The sequence below is a fragment of the Charadrius vociferus genome, unplaced genomic scaffold, assembly GCF_000708025.1.
Source record: "Charadrius vociferus isolate BGI_N301 unplaced genomic scaffold, ASM70802v2 scaffold69, whole genome shotgun sequence".
Taxonomy (NCBI): Eukaryota; Metazoa; Chordata; class Aves; order Charadriiformes; family Charadriidae; genus Charadrius; species Charadrius vociferus.
Window position 1 is genome coordinate 440083 of NW_009649937.1, and position 20976 is coordinate 461058.

The window sequence follows — 20976 nt, forward strand, 5'->3', positions numbered from 1 at the left end:
CAAAACACTTTTGTGGGTTCAAATTCAAGTCTCATCACAGCAAACAGCAGTAGCAGCAATATAGACTTTACAGTACGTAGGGAATACAGATGTTGACAGCAGCACAGATGAAAGTAAGCACGGAAGTACTGAAGTTGAGGAACCGATATGGGAACAACAAAAAAAACCCCAACAAGATGTTGTAATTACTCTAAATGATATTAAAACTAATATCTGAATCTCAATATGTGTAACTGAAATACCATTTCTCTTACTCATTATTAAGACTTACATTTGATTAACTCATGGGAGTAAAAAACCACGTGACTTATATTTTTGTCCCTTTTTTTAAGACTGAAATTTCTTCACCCCTCTTTTCTAACATGACTACTAATAGCTGTTACAACCGTAGTATAGGCTTTTGGCATAAGAACCAAGAGATTAGCTAGCTATGAACTAGTGGAAAATGGCATTTGCTGTGACCTGTGGTAGTTAAATCAAAGAAGTAGTATTTGCTAATCAAGGGGAGAGACAACTCCAAAGTTCCCATGAGGTTATAGGAGACTGGTACTTAGGAGAAGCGAATCACCCAGCTTTTGTTGATAAATACTTATCTTAATGCCCTGCCATTTAATTGTTTGGATTTTGGGGGTCATCTGGATCCTGTATTCAGTTTTTTTTGCTGAACATTGTAGACACAAAATCCGCTAGCCATGAATTGTAACTTCAACTTCAGCATGTGCTGAGCTCTGCATTCAGTCTTAAATGCTGTATTTTATGTTTCCCTTTGGTTTTGTTGGATTGACCTGGATATTGGTAGTTTGAAATATTAAGCATCCTTCGTTCCACCGGGAAGGGAAAAACACAGCCTGATGTTTAAGGGCACTGCATTGCCACATCTGCCAACTCAGAGAGTCCCCGCTGAGTGCCAGCCTGGCTGTGGCTGCGCTGAGAGCTGCAGCAGCTTGAGACGTGGTGAAGCTGCTGGTGCGTAGCTATAGCAGGCTTTGCAGCTGAGTAAAGCTGAGCTATTTGGGATGCTTCTGGAAAAAAGCACAAGCCGTATGGAAATCCCCATGCTCTGGGAAGACATGTGGCACTAGACGTTGGCTCAACAGCCCACAAACACAGGGCAAGGTGGGTTTTTTGGTGTAAGTTGGGAGAAGCATTTTGTATTTCATATGGACCAGTGAAGTGAATTTTTTCAGCTTGCTGCATTTTGAACATCTGTGTTTCTATTCAAGATTACAGTTGTTTAACCAAATTTTTCAGCCCTATTATAAGATTTTTTTTAAATGGAACTTTTCAAACACCCAAAATTGAAGAAGAAATTTGCTCTGTATCTGGAACTTTCATCACTGACTGATTAATTCTCCCCATCTTAAATATATGTAGTTTCAGATTTGTCTTTCTAGGACGTTCTTTGGGACCACTCTGTATAATTTAGTTAGTAAATAAAGTAAGCGTAAGTATTTCTGCTCTCATTAGCCTCACTTCCTTGGTTATCAGGAGCAACTTCTAATACTCAGCAAGAGATTTTACATTATCTGAAAATGTATTTATCAAACTTTATCTGAACTTGAAAAGACTTCCGAAAATGAGCATATGAGTTACCTACTGACAACTCAGCCTATAGGGGTAATATATAAAAATTGTCTTCTGTAGTTTCGAGTCTCCATCTTGATACAATCACAAGTTTTGGTCCAGTTGCCCTCAGCTGTGGTTTCTGCTTAAGAATCACAACATACAAGGCTTTTCAAACCTTTTTCTGTATGCAAGTAATGCAAGCCAAGGGTTTGTTCTGGACATGCCATCCTGGCCTGTGCCTGGGTCATACCAGCGTGTTCCCCCTCTCTCACTCTCATCCTGCTCTATCCAAACTCTACCTGGTGTTTCCCTTGATGGTCTTGTCAAACTTGGGGGTATATTACAATTTCTTGAGTGAGAAAGTGGTAAGTACCATTTCTGCACAATGTGGCTGTAAAATGTCTAATGTTCTGTGATAGCAAACACTCTGCCCACACACCAGAGTGGTGATGGAAGTCAGATTTTGCACCATAAGTGTGGTTGGTGTTTTTGTTTTTAGTATAGAGATACTTAATATTGAATAACACAATGAACTACTCTGGAAGGGAGAGTTTGAGTCAGTCCTGTGGTAGCGAGATCCAGGATAGCCAGCTGCAACGGCCAGGTCTCGGGAAGGGCTTCCAGAAACTCAGAAGACTGACTGGGATAGAGCCCTCTCAAAAGTTATCATGAAGTTCTTCAAATATACTCATATTTGTAGTGGGGGGAAAAGCAAAAATGTGATTTTGTAAGTGAAAGGTGACACTTTTGTATTCTTAGAAGTTCAGCAGCTGGTTCTTCCAGAAATATCGCAGTGATAAGACGCACACACAAAAATCCTGAAAGCTGCCACCATGAAAATGCAGACCATCTGTGAGACTTGTTACAAACATGGGGTGCTTTGAGTTCGGCTTGCTGAGGCTGCTGCTGTGCGTTCTCCCTGCATGCTGCGACGGCCTGAGAGCAGGTCTCTGTGGGGAATAAAACCCAATTTAAAGTACAGGAGCTATTTTTTTGGCTCCCTGCTGCTTTGAGGCAGTTTGCAGTTTCCGTGCCTTGTGCTGCAGGGCAGGGGCCACTGGGTGCCTGCCAGGTAGGTCAGAGGCCTTGCTCATGTTCCAGCCCCAAGGCTGGGCTGTGCAAACAGCTGCAGCCAGGCTGGGGTGGTGTAGGAGAGCAGTGTCCACTGGTATGTGAGCGACCCTGTGTCCAAGAGAAGGGCAAAAGTTATGTCTCTCTGCAGCCTTTGACAACTCTTCCACTTCCCAGCTCCCTTGGAGCTGAGCCCCTCTCCTGTCCCTGCATCACTCTCCTGCAGTCCCCAGCAGGCAGACAAAACTGGTATAGAGAGGACAAAATGGGTTTATGTACATAAATAGGGAAGTAGGGAGAAAACAACTGACCCGGAAATGTGTTTTCCAGCTAATCACACCCTGATCCTTTGTTTGGGAAAACAGTGATTTGGATTTCTTCCGTGGTCTTTTAACTTTCCTGTGCATGGAGTTCCTGTAATGTGCAAGTTAAAGCCAAAGGATTAAAGATGTCTTAAGTCCTCCCAAGTCAAATGCACAAAATATATTTTTAAAAAAGCATGCACCAGCAGTGACCACAACCTGTCTGCTTGAGAGGGCGATTGCTGTGATGGCAGAGTACTTGCTGCTGCTGTTGGGTGCCCTGGCCTTTGGTACATGCATGCAATCCATGATTTTTTGTTTCCCCAGTTTATTTTGTACTTCCTGGCTTTTTGTGCACAGCAGATGCAGTTTCATGCTGTTTCTCCTGGTGGGGGAAGCTGTTGGCGAGCTGCAGGCTGATGGAGAATGGTTAGCATCATGATTCATATCAAAGGCTAAGCCTGAAATGTGCACAGACAATATCTGTGTTAAGCCCTGTTTCCAGCCTGTATATTTTATCTTGGTGTACTCCTTTTACTGAAGTTACAGCACCCTCCTCTGCTGTTTTATCTTCATATAGGTGCTATAAACTGCAATAAAGTTGCCTTCTAATCTGCTCAGTGATAAAATTAAAGAAATTCTTTGGCTGGGCTGCAGAAGATGATTTTTCCTGCAGTCATTTGTATGTGTAGGTGTGTCTGTGCCCCTTAGATCTTGTCGACAGGAGAAGTTTTTAATCTCCTTCATGTCACTTCCCTTTGTCAGGTGCAGATAGGTAACCCTAGAGATATTAACTCAATGCCCTGCTTTTAAATCCAGCAATAAATAGTGCTGGTTCCTCAAGCTGCAGAAGTGATCTGGGAGCTCCTAGCAAGGTGTGTCTCATTACCAGGTGCTGCTTGGCATGGGTATACTTCCCCCCATCTTTGCTGATCAGTGGTCTGTCTCCCAGCTTCATCAGCAACCGCTTGTTACACTGGGTGGCTGGAAGCAGCTGATGACAGTGGTTTGCTTTTCTGCTTGGCAGCAGCTCAGCCATCCTGTGCTGCGTTTAAAAGTAGAAGTCTGTGAATAAGATGCGTTGTTTTGGAAGTCATGAAGCAGTAAACTTTACACCTTTATTTGTTCCTGAACGCGTTTGAATCTGAGTGTTCCAGAATAAATGATAAACATAATCTTATTTGATACCTGCAGCAGAAACAGTAATAGCTTGGATATTACTTGGTGGAGTAGCATACTTTTTTTCTTGTGTATAATAACATGATTCCTATTGCTTAGCAGCTGCTGAATTTTCATAGCTTTTGAAGTCTCAGTGAACTTGGTTTCAGTGTCTTACAAACAGATACTTTCTGTACGTAAGTTCAAGAAAAGTTTGGTTTATGCCAAGGGAGGGAGGCACATTTGACAGTTTTGTATTGTGTATAAACTGCTGTTACTGCTTTTTCCAATTGCAGCATGTATGTCCTTTTTTCCCCAACTATTTTTTTCCTTATGATAATCAGTTGTTAGTCTTTCCTAATTTATTTTAGAATTTTAAATGAGCTATTCAAAGGGGATATAGGGATCGTGATTTGGATTTGGGCTATTATTAATTCAGTCTGATAAATTAAGGTATGTACCATCATAGGAGTGAAATTGTTTCTTCATATTTAGGTGGAAAAACTATGTCCAAAGGAAAACCCAGTTCTGTAGTTGTACTGAGTTTATAGTTTACGGCAGAGGCTTGTCGCCTTTGTGTATGAAAAGACATGTCGTGTGTTCTATTGTAGGCTAATGCTATAGTTTTCTGGAGTCAGGAGCAAAATCTTCCATAACAGCATCTCTTCCCTGTGGTCCCTGGGAGAACAGGAGAAGAAGAGTGGGACCAAAGCCCTGATAGCTCTTCACAGCTGGTATCAAACTGGAGGCACCCTTGCCTTTGGAAACTGGTAGTGGCAGTTTGAAGTGGGAAAAATTCCTAGTTAAAGGAGAAGAATCATAGAGTCATTTAGATTGGAAAACACCTTTACGATCATAGAGTTCAGCTGTAAACCTAATACTACTAAGTCCACCACTTGAAGATAGTATAGAAAAGTACTGAGGGACAAATTCTAGAAATTAAATATAACCAACCAAAAAATCATAATCATCTGGAGTGTATTGGCACTTGCTTGTGTCCCAGCAGAGGAATGGGTGGATAGTTTAGGCTGGAGTAAAGGTTTCTTCCAGCTGCTTGCCTTAATCTGGGTTTGAGAGGCTGAAGCAAGTCTATTTTAATTAATAAAAATCCTAGTTTCTCTGGTGCCTAGGGAAGGTGTAAATCACTTAGCAAAAACCGTGGCTATGTCTGCATGAAAAATACACCATCTTTTGAGTTTCTTATTTGGCCTCTCTGTGAAATGTCTTGAATCAATCTGCATTAGGACGTGAACCAAGCAAAAATGAGCTGAGCAATCCAATTGGTTTTCCATCTCTAAGCAGCAGTATTTCCTGACCCAGTGTTAAAATTGGAAAGGCAGAGAATGCTGGATTTAACATACCTGTGTTTTTTGTCATGTGGACATTTGCAGTTGAGATGCCTCGGCAGCTTTCCTGTGTTTTTTCAACACCAGAAAAGTAAAATAAATAGGAAAGTAAATATATGAAGATTGGAAGTAGTGGTTTTTTGTCCTGTCCACATGGCTGGTGGTGAGTGCCTCCAGATAGTTGCCTTGCCACTTTTGGGTGGTTCTTGCAGGTTTCTGTCTTCAGGTCCTGTCCCTTGTGGGTGGGCGTTTTGGAGGTCTCTGTAATCAGACATCCTTTTTTTCCCCACAGTCTTACAGAACTGAATTGATGCTTCTAGCGTTTTGCAAATTTAAAATATGTTGGAAAATCACTGTAAGTTACCAGAGAGGAACACGGATGCATTTGCATGTGTGCCCAACATGAGGGTGCCTGCTCCCCTTGACTCTTCCACTGGTGTCACCCCTGGGACCTGGGGCGGTGGCTCCCTGTGGAGGAGCCCGGGACAGGGCATCCCATTGTCTGACCCTGTAATGTGGGTCTCTGCCTGGCAGTGTGCCTCTTCTCTGAGCTGGAGGAGATGGGCATGGAATGGGCTGATGGCTCCTGGGATGGGGCAGGGTGTTATTCAGACAAGGTAGCAGCAATAGCTGTAGAGTTGGGGTCACAGGACCCCTGCCACCTGCTCAGTGAAGAAGGCCTTCGTTGCCTTCAAGGAAGATCTTCATTGATTAAGGAGAGCCCTGAAATCTTTCTCCTTTCTCAAACATCTTTAAGACTGTTTGTTGACCAATGAAGACCTCAAAATTTTAGCTGGATGCACTTCTCAGTGCCTTTTTCTGTAGGAAATTTTCAAAGGGCCAGCAGATTACCTCTGAGAAACTACAGATGCTGCTTTATACATGTGAGGTGCAGTCTATGTAATGAAGTTAGTCATCAGATCTCTGATTTGATTCTCATTGCCTTGAAACATTTTCAGTTGAGCCTTAAAAAGTTAGTATTTTCAGGAAGTCCTAAATGTCCAGCATGTGTTCTTCAAATGGTTTTCAAGTATCCTTTTCTGCCCTGGGAGAAATCCTGTTGGGTGTGTTTCCAAACTGTTGCTGGAAAATAAACTCACTAGTCATTTTTAGAAATGAAGCTGTTCAGATGTCACTTGATTTCCCTTTGTTTTGATTTTTAGTTGTTATTCAAGCCATGTGATGAAAAAGAACTCTTCTCAGGCTTGCTTTTCAACTCTTTATTTTACTCCTGTCTGTAACAATTGTAGTTTCATGAGGATAGCAAATGCCAACAAGGCAATGTGCATATCTGTCTTTAGGGCCTGTTTCCTGACATTCCTAAGGGACTAAGAATTGGTTTATTGATTTTTTTTTAGGAACTAACAATGTGGAGATGCTGCAGGGAGGTGCTGAGCTCCTAGAGGAGCCCCTCCTGGCAAGCAAAGCGTTTGCTTCCTCCAAAAGGTGGTGGGGAAGCATGTTGGGACTTGAACAATGCCTGAAGTATCCATCTGCCACCAGGCAGAGCCAGGTAGGACATGTTGGACATGTTCTTCCTGTTTGTTGTAACATAGTGGTATTTCCCTTCCTTTCCCATAGTGGTATATTTCTTTCTCATAGTGGTATCTCCCCCTTTCTTTACTGGCTTAAGGTGTTACAAGTCTCATTTTTCCCTCTGGCAGTCTTTACTGCCCATGGTCCTTCAGCAATGGAGCTTGCTTCGTCAGCCCATGCTTGCCAGTGGAGGGGGTTAGTGGTGGACCATGGGTTCTGGGCTGCCACAGAATCTCAGGGCAGAGTGATCCTCTGCTGAGCAAACGCCCTCAGAGCCCTGAGCAGATGTCTGCACATATGGCTCTGCCCACTGTGAAAACCCAGTGCAAATGGCATGGTGTGCCCAGTTTGAATGAGATTAAAATATAGGTGGAGGTTTAAAACAAAAAAAATAAAATAAGCATTTTTTCCTAGTGTTGAGCAGGCAAGTGTAACGTCTTGGGGGTGGGCAAAGGTACATTGGTCCAGTGTGGCTGTGTTCTGCAGAAGCAGCACCCAGCCCTGCCTGGAGAAGCTGGCAGCACCCGTCCTGTCTGCCCTGCCAGCTGCCATTTACCTCCTTCAATACAGACTTGCAGGGCTGCAGTTTGCCAGCTAGAAAGCTAAGAGTTAGAAAATAAATGTTTGGATTTTCACTGGAAATGTGTTTTTAAGTAGTACTGTAAAACTTTTTTATGCATTGTGCCTATGGGCTGGTTCTTACCCTGTAAAACTGGCTGCAGCTGTCAATATATAAGGATTTTTTTTACACTTAGAGGTAAACTTATTTTAAGTCCCAAGTCTCATGAATTGTGTTTCTTTAGTTTGTTTGAAACTCAGGGTATTACCGAGTAGGGTAATATTGCATATAAGGAATACCGTGTCTAAAAAAACCTCAAGGTTATACTAATGTAAAAACTTAGTTAAAAATTACCAGCAATATGTTGCCTCAGGATTAATTATAACTTTATTAAAGCAATGCTCACATAGAATGAGAATTATCAAACACTCATTTAAAAAAAAAAAAAATAAATTTGGTGGATGTTGCCACAAATACTGGAATTTCACATCACACATATTTTATAGCTCATATTCCAAGGGTTTGGAAGAGTTTTTGTTGTGGATATGGAGCTACTAGGTATGGAAAATATTGGAGGAAATGGTAAATCATCATGCTGTAAAAATTGTATCCCCATTTGGTGGGCTTGAGTACAGTCCATTGCAGCATGGGAAGCTGACTTCAGTTGACACTGCATTGAACTTCCTAGGCATTTCTGCTACTTTATGCTAAGACCAGTATATCATTGGCATATTTTTCTGGATTATTGGAAAATGCCACCATGAAGTGTTGGGAGATGTCTGTGAAAAAAGAAACAAGATTGAATTAATGCAATCTTCTAGTATATGGACTTTAAATATTGTGTCAGATTGCTTATTGTCTAACTTGACTAAAACAGTTTAAGGTATGATACATGCATCCATCAGTTTGTATCGTCCATAGCTGTGCTGTGCATTCTGTGCAATTTAAATTTAGTGAAAGTTTTTGTAGGGTGCCAGCACCCTCTTGTGGGCAGTGTAACAGCAGAGAATTCTTGTCTTTTCAATGTGCCAGTATCAAAATTCTTTAGAGGTACAGGTGGTGTCCCCACTCTGATCAACTGTTGGACTGTGTGTGTGTGTGTTATTGCAGAATGTAGCCGCTTGGCTGAAATACTCTGTTGCTTTGGAAATAGCTTCTGTGATTTGCTGAACCATTTTAGAATAGTGTTTCTTCACATTGATAGAGTCACATAAATATTTTCTTGTAACTAGCAGGTTATTGGTAAAAATAAAACCATCTGTTCCTAACTGAACAGCTGTGCTGTTTATATATATTTCTGGAAATAAAAGAAAACTTCTTGCAGCATTAGTCCTTCCCGTTATCCTGTACCCTTCTTACCCTACGTCTGCCATTTCTTTCCTACCCCGCTGCTGGTAGTTGAGGGATTTTCCAGGTTTGCAGGCCGTTCAGGAGAATGCAAGCTGATGCCAGTAGTATCAGGAAACCAGTGTTTGAAAAGGGGTTTGAGATGTTGCTTATATGGTTTAAAATCAATGACTAATAATAAAATTTAACATCTAAATGAAAAAATTCTAACAAGAAGACAACTTTAGAATTGCTTGCAGGATAAATTGGCTGTGATAGCACAGAAGTTTATTTTAGTTTTAAGCTATTATTGGCCAAATTTTCATTGACCCTTTCTGCTAGAAGGTGCAGACATTGCAGATTGGGGTCTGCTAAAGGGTTGCTTGTACCTCTGAGATGTTTCTCCTGGCCCCAAGTAATAAACAGCTTCAGTCTTGATTATTTTTTTTTTTAAAACTTTTTTATTTTTTTCCCAACCAGGAATGTCCAGAATTGTTTCTCCCCCTACCTTTGCTGTGGTTATAAGGCAGTTGGCTCTGTGGCTCTGTATATGCAGTATATACTATTTATTCTTACAGAATCAGAAATTTGTCCCTTTTAAGGTCAGGAGTTGGCATTTGTAATGCACTTAAATTTGTAAAAGAAAAAAATACTAACTGTATTTCCTCTTTTTGCAGGTTGCAGAATCAGCATGTGTCTCTAAAAGTTAAAAAGGTAAGCAGACCATATTTGCAAATATATAGCGAGATTCTTTGTTTTCTGATTGATGCATTCAGATCATAACTTGGAGGACAGAATTCATTGTAATGCATTTAAAGAGTTATTTTAAACTTTATTTCATATATAACTTCAAAGATATTGGATCAGTACAGTTTGAATATAGAGAAAATATTGTTAAGAAATATCTAACTGTATCAAGTTAATGTACATGTGTTACAAAAAATTGCTTACCCTTCTGACTGCAAATTTTATCCAATCCATATTAATAAAATAAATATGCAAAGCTGACATGTAGGACTTGAGGTGGCTGAGTGTTTGAGCCAAGCTTGCTAACTGATTGTGGTGGGAAAAGAAGAAATATGTCCAATTTATAAGTCTGTCTCCTAACACCAAACATCACCTCACCTTGCATGACTTTTTTTTTTCTTTTTATAAGTAACTTCAAGATCTTTGAGTCTTTGAGATCTCCTTCAAAACTATTTTAGATTTTTCTTCCAATTGGCTATTGTTTTCCTTAGCACCACTGTGTAGCTGCATCTATTATCTTTTAAATGATGATGAAAATACTGATGTTACTTACTGGGAGATCTAGACTGCTCAGTTTTCTTCTCTGAATGGTTACCATTTTTTTATTTAGAAGCATATCTTAAATACATTTCTGGCAGTCATGAGTATTTGAGGAGTCCTTCAGAGATAATGTATGTTAAAAATCAGATGTTCAGTCCTCAAAGCACGCCAGTAAGAAGGATAGGTGGTGGTACCTGAAACAAAACTTTTTAATAAATATAGGTTACAAAGTAGTTTACTGTAGAATATATCTGCAAATATAATAAGTTATTTCTAATTTGGAGGTAGGCTTTAGATTTCTTTGGTCAAGGGAGCAAGAGATGTAAAATCAATTATTTATGTAGTGTAACAGTAGATGGTGCTGTTGGAGTGGATTCAATCACCCGAGGAGTTGAACTGCAAGCTGAGGCATACGGTATCAGAGCTCTTGGTGTTCCTGGTGTGCACACAGCAGCTTTATGTTTTGAGATTTGCTGTGCCAACCAAATGCTCAGGCTGTAATTAGTGGTTGCTGCTAACTTATATTCATTCTTGCTGCAGTACACAAGACTTGAAGGAAAACTTGTTGTTGGCCTGTAATGCTATCCTCGTGCTTCAAAAGTATGTGAATTGCGTGTGGGGAAAAAAAATCCCTAATCGTGCTTACAAAATATAGTGTGCAACTGTTTCTTCAAAGACTGTATAACGTAAGCTGATAATAGCAGACAAATCTGTAAGTAAACGAGATTTGCAAGGGTGTTTTTGGTGCATAGAGATTTTCATACAACATATTTAAAAAAACCCACATAGTAGTGAATTTCTTTTGTGTTCTGTGCTCAAACTCTTATTGTTCTCTTTCTCCTTTTCTTTTTTTCTCCTTTATTGTTCTCTCTTCCTCCCCAGCAACTTTCCAACTTAGTTGATTTGGAGTGAGTCTGGTGGGTACCTACCGATATGACAGATTATTCCCATGAGTTTTGTGAAGAGTGCTGGGTGAAGGAGACACTTGCCGAGTGCTGTGTCTGGCAGAAGGGCTGCCGCTTGGCTTTAAGCTTCTTGGTGCTAGGCAACCTAGACGGGAAGGGACTGTAGGTGCCACATCTCCAGGGTCTCCACGTGGAATTCGCAAATACTTAGCCACAAGACCCTGTCTATCACAAGCCATAAATCCACGGAAACGTAGTCTGACTTTGTTCTGGTGATCTAGGTGGTAGAAGAGAGAATTGAGAAGCTAGTGAACTTTTCCGTCAGTCTTGATGTATAGTCTCTGGTCTCGCTTGGGTTAGTTTACCTCTGGGGTTTTGGTGGAGGATACCTTAGTTTAGTGTCTCTGTGTTCCTAATTCAGTGATGTGAGTGAGATGGAGGTATTCAAGATGTGTAGGGTATGTAACCAAATTCCCCCTGGGAATTGCTTTTTCTTTGGAGAGACAGAGTCCAGTTTCTCCTTGATGCCTTTGTAGGCGTCGAGTCTGTGAAATACAAGATGTTACAGGATTTACTGCTTCCAAGGTACACATTAAAACTGAATGCTGCATTTTTGTTCTGGTGTGTCACATCTGTCTCCTTGCATTCAGCTTTTAACCTGCTTTGTTCTAATCACGCAGACTTTGCAATATATTTTTGGATATTGAATATTGAATCTCATGCATATTACATATTGCATAATTTTATTTCCTAAAACTGTCATTAATGTGCCAACTGCAAGCAAATGCAGTGGGTCACTAAGTTTCTCTCCTGAGTGCATAGTGTACTTTTCTTAGTAGTCAGATTTTAGACACTTTATTGAAAGCTGTCATTCTTCAAGCTGAAATTATCTCAGGTTGTCTTCCTGATTATCATACTCTAGAGGCTCTTTGCTTTGGGGAGCAGTCGTCAGTAGAGTAGGAGCTGCTTTGGAGAGGAAAGCTACAGGGATGAGCTGGAGGAGTCTTTTTTCAGTCTTTACACCAAGTCCTGTGAACAAAATCTCTGGCAGGTTAGGGCAGATAAAATAATTGTTGAAGGTAAAATCACTTTCGAACTTTCAATACCTAATGCAGCAACTCTTCTCTGAAAGGGAAGGAGAAATACACATTGTTATGTACATCTTTCTCACCTGTGGTGAGAACAAGGTGGTGAAAGTTTCAACAGCTGGAAGAATTATGGTAAAGAGCTCAGTGGATTCATGGGCTGCTTTTTTTCTTTTTACAAAGTATGCTGTTTGCTCAAAGGAACAGAATGAATTCCCATTCCCCTAAGGAGTGTTTCTTCCCTTTTTTGCTCTGTGTATCAGTGGTGCTTTTCCTTCAAGGCTATTTAGATGCAGATGCCTTACCCTCCTTGTCCTTTCCCCATCATGCACAGCTTAATGTGGATTTAAATGTCAATCTTCACCTGAAACTATTAATTAGTGAGGCACGCGCTAACTTCAGACTTAAATTAGGTCTGGTCAGATGAGAAACGCTCTGCCCGTGCTCAGTTAGTGCCTGTGCTGACACTGGAACTGTGGGCTTCACTGGCGTTTTCTTGATGTCTGCCTTAATCTTGCCGTGACTGTGTGGACCCGTCAGGATGTAGCATTGCAGGGCCTGATGTCAAACTATTGTCTGACACTAATAAGTGTGGCTATTTCTTGTTTCCAAGAAGGGAGAAATACTGCTATGTTAATCCAGAGCATGTCTCTGGTCTGTGAGCCCAAGCAGGCAGTATTTAGTAAAGAAAGGAGAGATGCTGGAAGCATAAAACACCTGACCTTATGTCTGCGGTATAGGAATATGACACCTTGTTGCCCAACAGAAGACTGGCTGGGGACTTGGTCTTAGATGATGATGGAACTCATTTCTTCCTGGGCTTCTTGATGGTGGTGAACATGTGGTAGCATAACCATGGCATTAGTGGCTCATTCCACCATGGCAAGTTCTTTTTAAATGGTGTAAACTGGGCATGAATGGTCCTGTTGATGTTTCTTCATCCTTAGTGAAGTAGTGTCCATTAACATTGATGCTGAAGTAGAACTTCAGCTCTGCTGAAGTAAGCGGGGAAGTTTGCAGGCCTTAGCACTTAGGCTTCCTGCAGAAATAATTTCTGCCAACAAGTTAACTCAATCTCAGAAGTTTTCCATCACAGACTGGAGATGGAAAAAGCGAGTACCTAGGATAAGGAGAACAAGTGCCAGCAGAGGGAGCAGGAGGTGGAGGGGTTGGGCTCCTTGTTAGCAGGTCAACCCAATCCCGGTGGAGAGCTTGAGTGTGTTGGCTTTGGTTAGTGAAGTACTGCTAATTTAAAATGGCAGTGGCAATGTTTTTCCAAAAATGTCAGCCTGGCTAGTTGTCAAAATGTGATGGTCCATATAAGTCATCTACCAGAGTTTATCCAGATTTGGTTATGTGCTGTTTTCCAAAGAGCCAAGGCCTGATATACTGAGAAATGAAGGTCTGAAAGCAGGTGGAGGTGACTTGTCAGAGAAGTCTCCTTACTCTAATAACACACTGAAGAAACCTGTGGAGCTTACATTTGCAAACATTCCCTGCTGGAAGATGTTTTTTGTCCTGCAAGGTTTAATCTGCAGGCAGGATTAAAGGATAGCTGCAACCCTCTGTCCGTGCTGCTAATCCACAGGATGAACGTGTGTTCGGTTGGTTGCTCAAAGTGGGGAAACAGGATAATATCACATTATCCTGTAATGTCACATGTTGCTTTTTTGTTTATAAAAAGGCTGGAAAATGCTACAGTTCATGTTGACATTGGGAAGTCTGTCAGTAAGACCTGGCATACAAACCCTCGTATGGAAAATGTCTGACTGAAACATTGCTCTTTGAGATTTACATATTTGTGTATTCCTGCTATTCACAAAAATATTATGTGCATTTCTAGGCAATGTGTGAAATGCATAACTAAGAACATGAGAAACAATTACAAAGGATGCTGAAAGTGTCTTGGTTTCATGCATTAAGATGTATAAACATTTCCTTGCTTATGTCTCTCCTTGTTTCTAAGATATGTATAAGGCTGAAGCCACACCAAAGAGCTGCTCTCCTTTTTAAATAACAAAATAAAAATAAATTTGCCTTTCCACACCCAGTAGCAAGGATGCCTTTGATGTGCTTTTGAGAAAACTGTCCTTCCTTGCCCCTTTTGTTTGCTGAAGGGTTAATTGTCACATGTGCCTCTTGCGGTGGGTAGGGATGAGCTGCATGGTTTGTTCATCTTTGTTCATCAGACTGTGCATCAATGCATCCTACAGTTCAAGGAACTGGCATCAGGTGGGTGAAGACAGTGCAAGGAAATGCAGGGGTATTCCTTTCAGGAATACATCACTTCTTGTTAGAAGGGGGTGAGGGGTTGCAGCAGGGTGGTGAGCCAGGCTGGTAGCGGACTGTAGGTGTGTGCATGGCATCTCTTCTAGCCACGGCTCTTGGCATGGTGACCCTCTTCCACATGGTCCAGCGACACTGTAAATGGAGGCGAAAGAAACGATCAGAGCATAAAGGTAGTGTTTTAACTGATGTATGGTCGAAACAAAGTACTGGGGGGGGTGTGGGGAGGTGGTGTGTCATAAATGGAGGTGTTTTAAAGGGAGGTTTGAACCTTCATTGCTAAGTGTTTTCTGTTTGGATTTATAGAGTAAAAGAAATATTTTGAACACAATGTTTCAACGTGTCCCAACATTTTCTTTCACTTAGCTTTCAAAGTTTGGAAGGAGAGTACTTTTTAACGAATATGAAACTTCTCTAAAGCTGCAGCTTTCTGACTTTTACTTCCTTCTAATAATAGTTTTGTTTCATCTGTCAGGTTATTTTTTTGCTTATATGCCATTCTCTGTTAACATAAAACATTGGGTAGCCGCTAAATTTAACTTTCAAGGTATATCTAGTTTTTTCTTCAAGGATAAGGATAAACCAAGATAACTGTTAGAAACATCTTTCACAACTGTTTTTGTGTGCAGTGTATACACAAGAATATTCAAATGAAAGACACGCAAGTTTTGTCTTTCTTTGTACTCATGTATTGTCCACACTACACTATAGCTAACATTTAGTTAAAAATCTTTCAAGTAGTCTCTTGGGGAAGTACTAGCCAACACAACAGTATTTGCTTTTACATTTTGAAGTACTTCTGGTGTTCTTCCTGTCTTTGGAAATACTCTATGGGAAATAGAGACTCAAAACCAGGAGAGAGTTAAAAGTGTAAATATACTGTACTTTTCTGTGACTTTACTTAAATTGGACATTTAGATGTCATTTTCCTGTTTGACATGGCTGGCATGTAATGTATTTAGGAAAGGAAATCTTTTTGTAGTACTGCTTGTAGTCTAAATCTTACAGGGTGTGGTGCTACGCAGAATTACTTGGCTTCAGTGACTGTATTTAACTAACAGCTGGACTATGGCTTGTCGCTCCATATTAAAATCAAAAATCCCCTTTACTACACCAGCATAGTACAGTTGAAACCTGAATTTATTTTAGCAGTATACCTGAGAAAAAACAGTTTGTGGAGCCAAGGAGCAGGCTTTCTCCACAGTCCTATTCCACGTATAAAATGCTGTATATGCACTGACCCAAAGCAGTTAACTAATATTTATGTCAGTTATTCCTTATTGTTATTTTTGAAAGCTCCGTAAATCTCTGAGCAGCAATTAGGCTTTTTCCTTTATTCTTACTTTTTTTTCCCAAAAATTAAAGGTTTTCCAGTAGTCTCAAAAGAGTATTGCTCCAGTTGTGTCACTTACCTCAGAGCAGGTTTGTAAGAATAAAACTTGAGAGTTTACTCGCACCTGCTGTCCAAGGCAAATACATGGCTTCAGTGGAGTCCTTTTGGAAGCTGTCCTTTCAGCTCAGATGCCACTGACAATTACGAAAACTTTGATGCTGAAGCAGTGTGGAGACTTTGCGCCTGTAGGACCTGAAAGGTTTCTGGGCATCTGTTGCTAAATGGATTATTTACAGGCAGTGAATGAGTTTATTATTGCAATTTTGCTGCATTATGAAAGCTGCTTGAATAAAAGTTTGGAAGGTCAAAGAAGTCAAAAATGTTGTTCCTTCTTCAAAGTGAAATGATAACTGACATATTAATGATTACAGAAGTAATCAAGCATGCCTTTGCAAGAGAGGAAGCTCTTTTCTGTAGTGAGCAGCCTGGATTCAGATTCCTTTTTCTCAAAAAATCTACCCCCAATTTCTGAAAGCCTACATGGGCCCGATTTCATATGGAAGGGCTTTTAAAAATCTTTTTTTTTAATTACCTAATCTTGTACCTCTGAAAGCCAGGTGAAAAAAAAAAAATAATCAAATTCATATACTACTGTGGGAGCAAGTTTGGAAGATGAGTCTCTTAATTAATAAGTGTACAAGAGGTGCTGAGAAGTTCATTCTCTCTGCCCCAGCTAAGTACTGTCTACTGCATGTTACACGTACTGTTTGAATGTTATTTGCTAGGAAAAGTAGATGTTATTTGTACCTCATTAATGAATACATCTAATCCATTCTCTTCAAAGTATTTTTGACTTTAAGAGGGTGGTCGTTGAAGTTAGTTGTAATGGAAATCAGCCATGTGTTACTTCTATCAGATGCATGCTGTCATCTTGCTGTAGTGATGTGCTTGACATAGGGGAGTTGCAATGAAAAATACGTAACTTCCCAGCATAGCCTTCCACCCATGATGCTCTACAAGAGACTTCGAGTGCTTTATTCCTTGCTTTAGTAATCAAAGTCAAATCTTAGCCTTGAAGTCGTGGTTTGGCCCCAGCCGGGAACAAAGAACCACGCGGCCGCTCGCACAACTCCCACAGCCGTGGGCAGAATCAGAAGGAATAAGGCAGAAACTCGTGGGTTGAGATAAAAGTAGTTTAACAAAACAGCAAAAGCAAGAGAAAACAATAACAATAACACCGGTAAAGGAATACACGAACGCGATTACAGTGCCGCCGGTCCCCGACCTGACCCGGACCGCTGCAGCCCGCTCCCCGCCGCGACTTCCTGCCTCCTCCCCCCGGCTAGCTCCCCCCTCCAAACCTGGGCATGGGTCACTTGGCATGGAATACTTGTGTCCCCTGCTGGCTCCTTGGGAAAATTAACCCCATCCCTGCTGAAACCAGGACACCTTGGTAGGACAGTTTTAGTGTAGGGCCAAGTAGAATCATAGATTCAGAGAATGGTTTAGGTTGGAAAGGACCTTAAAGATCATCTCGTTCAAACTCCCCTGTCATAGGCAGGGACACCTCCCACTAGAGGTGCTGGCAGCAAGCTTGCTGAGGGTGCACTCAATCCCAACATCCATGTCACTGACAGAGACATTAAACAGTACTGACCCCTGAGGAACACTGCTCATCACTGATCACCACTTGGACGTTGAGCTGTTTACCACAACTCTTTGAGTGCAACCATCCAGCCAGTTCCTGATTCACCGAGTGGTCCATTGGTCAAATCCATGTCTCTCTAATTTAAAGACAAGGATGTTGTGTGGGACAGTCTCAAACGCTTTGCATAAGTCCAGGTAGATGACATTGGTTGCTCTGCCCTTATCCACCAACGCTGTAACACTGTCATAAAAGGCCACCAAACTTGTTAGGCACGATTTGCCCTTAATGAAGCCATGTTGGCTGTCACCAATCACCTTCTTATTTTCCATGTGCCTTAGCATAGTTTCCAGGAGGATCTGCTCCATGGGCACAGAGGTGAGACTGACTGGCCAGTAGTTCCCCAGGTCTTCCTTTTTTCCCTTTTTGAAAATGGGGGTTATGTTTCCCCTTTTTCAGTCAGCAGGGACTTCACCAGACTGCCATGACTTCTCAAATATGATGGATTGTGACTTGGCAACTTCATCCGCCAGTTCCCTCAGGACCCATGGATCAGTCTTATCAGGTCCCATGGACTTGTGCACCTTTAGGTTCCTCAGCTGGTCTGGAACCTAGTCTTCTCCTACAGTGGATGGTTCTTCATTCTCCCAGTCTCTGACTTTGCCTTCTGCAACTTGGGTGGTGTGGCTAGAGCCATTACCAGTGAAGACTGAGGCAAAAAAGTCATTGAGTACCTCATCCTTGTCCATGTCCTGGGTGACCAGGTCTCCAGTTTCCTTCCTGAGTGGGCCCATATTTTCCCTTGTCTTCCTTTTGTCACTGACATACCTATAGAAGACTTTGTTGTTGCCCCTGATGCCCCTGGCCAGATTCAACTCTATCTGGGCTTTAGTTTTCCTAACCTGATCCCTGGCTGCTTGGAAAATTTCTTTGTATTTTTCCCAGGCAAGTTCAGTCCAGATCAGTTGAGCAGTTGTTTGCCAAGCAAAGGGTCTATGGATGCTTGTGGAGTCCATGAATCCGTATCTGTTAGAACACTAAAATATTATATATATGTTAATAGTTCTTTTTCTAGCTCTTCCCTGCCCAGGAAAATGGTGCGCGCACGGCTTTGCAGTGGGAACGTGTATTGTTGAGTTGAAATGTAGTGGTAGGATCACATAGGGTGCATAATCCACAGAATCACAGAATGGTCAGGATTGGAAGGGACCTCTGGAGATCACCTAGTCCAACCCCCCTGCCACAGCAGGATCACCTACAGCAGGTTGCACAGGATGGTGTCCAGGTGGGTTTTGAATGTCTCCAGAGTGGGAGACTCTACAACCTCTCTGGGCAGCCTGTTCCAGGCCTCTGCCACCCTCAAAGTAAAGAAGCTCCTCCTCATGTTTAGATGGAACTTCCTATGTTCAAGTTTGTGCCCGCTACCTCTTGTCCTATCACTGGGCACCACTGAAAAAAGAGTGTTCCCATCCCTCTGGCACCCTCCCTCTAAGTATTTATAAGCATTAATAAGATCCCCCCTCAGCCTTCTTTTCTCTAGACTGGCAAGACCCAAGTCCCTCAGCCTTCCCTCATAAGAGCGATGTTCTAATCCCCTCATCATCTTTTTAGCCATTTGCTGGACCCTCTCCAGTAGTCACCTGTCCTTCTTGAACCAAGGAGCCCAGAACTGGACACAGGACTCCAGATGCGGCCTCACAAGAGCAGAGTAGAGGGGGAGGATGACCTCCCTCGACCTGCTGGCCACACTCTTCTTGATGCACCCCAGGATGCCATTGGCCTTCTTGGCCACAAGGGGACATTGCTGGCTTATGGTCATTCTGTTGTCCACCAGACTCCCAGGTCCCTTTCCACAGAGCTGCTCTCCAGGAGGTCAGCCCCCAACTTGTACTGATGCATGGGGTTATTCCTCCCCAGATGCTGTACCCTACACTTGCCCTTCTTGAATTTCATAAGGTTCCTCTCCACCCAATTCTCCAGCCTGAACCCTTTTTCCTCGATGCAGGGCGAGTTTCGGTGCCTGCAGCACAACATCTGGGGAATCAAAGTATAGGAAAGCACGGGGTGCAGATGCAGGCTTGGTAGGCAGTCAGCCAGGCTCAGCTGGGCTTACTAGCCTGGGATCTGTGCCAGGTGACTTCTGCAAAGGAGCAGGTCAGTGAGGAGATGAACACAGGAGTGATCCGTTATTGCAGTCCTGGGTGCTGGAGTGCTGCTAATTTTTCTCAAGTGTATTTTTTTATAAGGAAAAGATTAGGAAAAAATTTGGTCATTCATTATACGCCAAGAATATAGTTAGCCTGACTCTTAAACCCATATGGTTAAACCTTAAAAGGATGCAAACGCTCCATTAGAAAATGTGGACAGAGTGTTGTTTGGCTGCAATATTTATTACTTAGCATCGCATCTCTTACATGTCTTACAGCTCTTCTGTCAACTGTCCTACTTCCGGTCTGTTCATCTTAACTGATGCTTCCAAAATCTGTTTAGCACACTTATTTAAATAATAAATAAAAAAAAAGATTTGTGAAGCCTGTCAGTTTTAGTGCTGTGGAAGAAAAGATAAATAGTATGTTAAATGGTGTTGCAAGGTCAGCAATGCAACCTGGACTCACAGCCCTGCTCCTGGATTGCAGTTTCTAAGACCATTGAGCATTGCAGCAAGAGAGAGCTTTGGGGTAGGATTTGAGAAGGTAATGTTACAGCTTTCTGGGTACTTACAGGGAGCTTATTCCTGGTGTGATAGTGCTCACTCTAAAGCCTGGTGGGACAGTCACAGCTCACATCTTTGTGACATGAAGTTTCAGGTGGTCTTGCAGCTGTATGAGAGTATGATGGAGCTGGGCTGGGCATGAAGGGCCGCACAAGTTTTCTGTGAAGCAAAAGGGATGAAGGAAGGAGATCAACCTGCTGCTTAGAGGATGAGTACACGTACGTGTACCCAGGCTGGAAGCGATGGTCTAAGAAGCTCTTTGAGTATGCACGTTACCTGGAAAACAGAATTTGTTACAGGGCAGTGGAGAGGTTGTGGTACTCAAGGTTAATGATGACAGGTGCAGGAGAGAAATTGCCATTCTCAAACTCACAGCTTACCTGAAGCTATGATGTGTTTAAGATGAGTTTACTAGTCATTTTGCACATAGTCTTTGGATTAAAAAAAAAAAAAAAAAGTTGTGGAAATTCTGTGGTTTGTTCAGAAGTAGTGTGTGTGAGTCAAGTATTTTAGTTCCGTGCTCCTTGAAATTCTGTAATGCTGGTGACAAGTAGTAAAGCTCCCCGCTGACTTTGTCTGTCTTGTCATATTTTTATGATATGCTTGAGTTTAAACTGTCTGTGTGAATAGCTTTACTGTGCTCAGAAGTGTGTTTCTGCATCTCTTGTCACTGATTCTTCTCCCTGTTTGTCCACTATTGTCTTGGTTACTTAAATCAGTGTCTTTCTAGAGACAGGGTTGGGGAGTGAAAAAGAATCATCCTGCCTGAGCAAAGACACTTGTTTGGGTCACAAACTGGGATAGTCATAAATGTTTTGCGGTGGTGGAAGGAAATTCAGGATGTCTGCAGGCATGTGA

The 20976-nt window shown here is 41.8% G+C and overlaps 1 protein-coding gene across 1 annotated transcript in view; it reads left to right on the forward strand.

Moving 5' to 3' along the window:
* Positions 1-9539: 9539 nt before the first annotated feature.
* The window catches only part of ADARB1 (adenosine deaminase, RNA-specific, B1), a 58598-nt gene continuing 47161 nt past the window's right edge, over positions 9540-20976 (forward strand). Inside the window, exon 1 of the mRNA XM_009891391.1 lies at positions 9540-9578. The gene's annotated coding sequence lies outside the window, so the exon portion shown is untranslated. The remainder of the gene's footprint in view (positions 9579-20976) is intronic.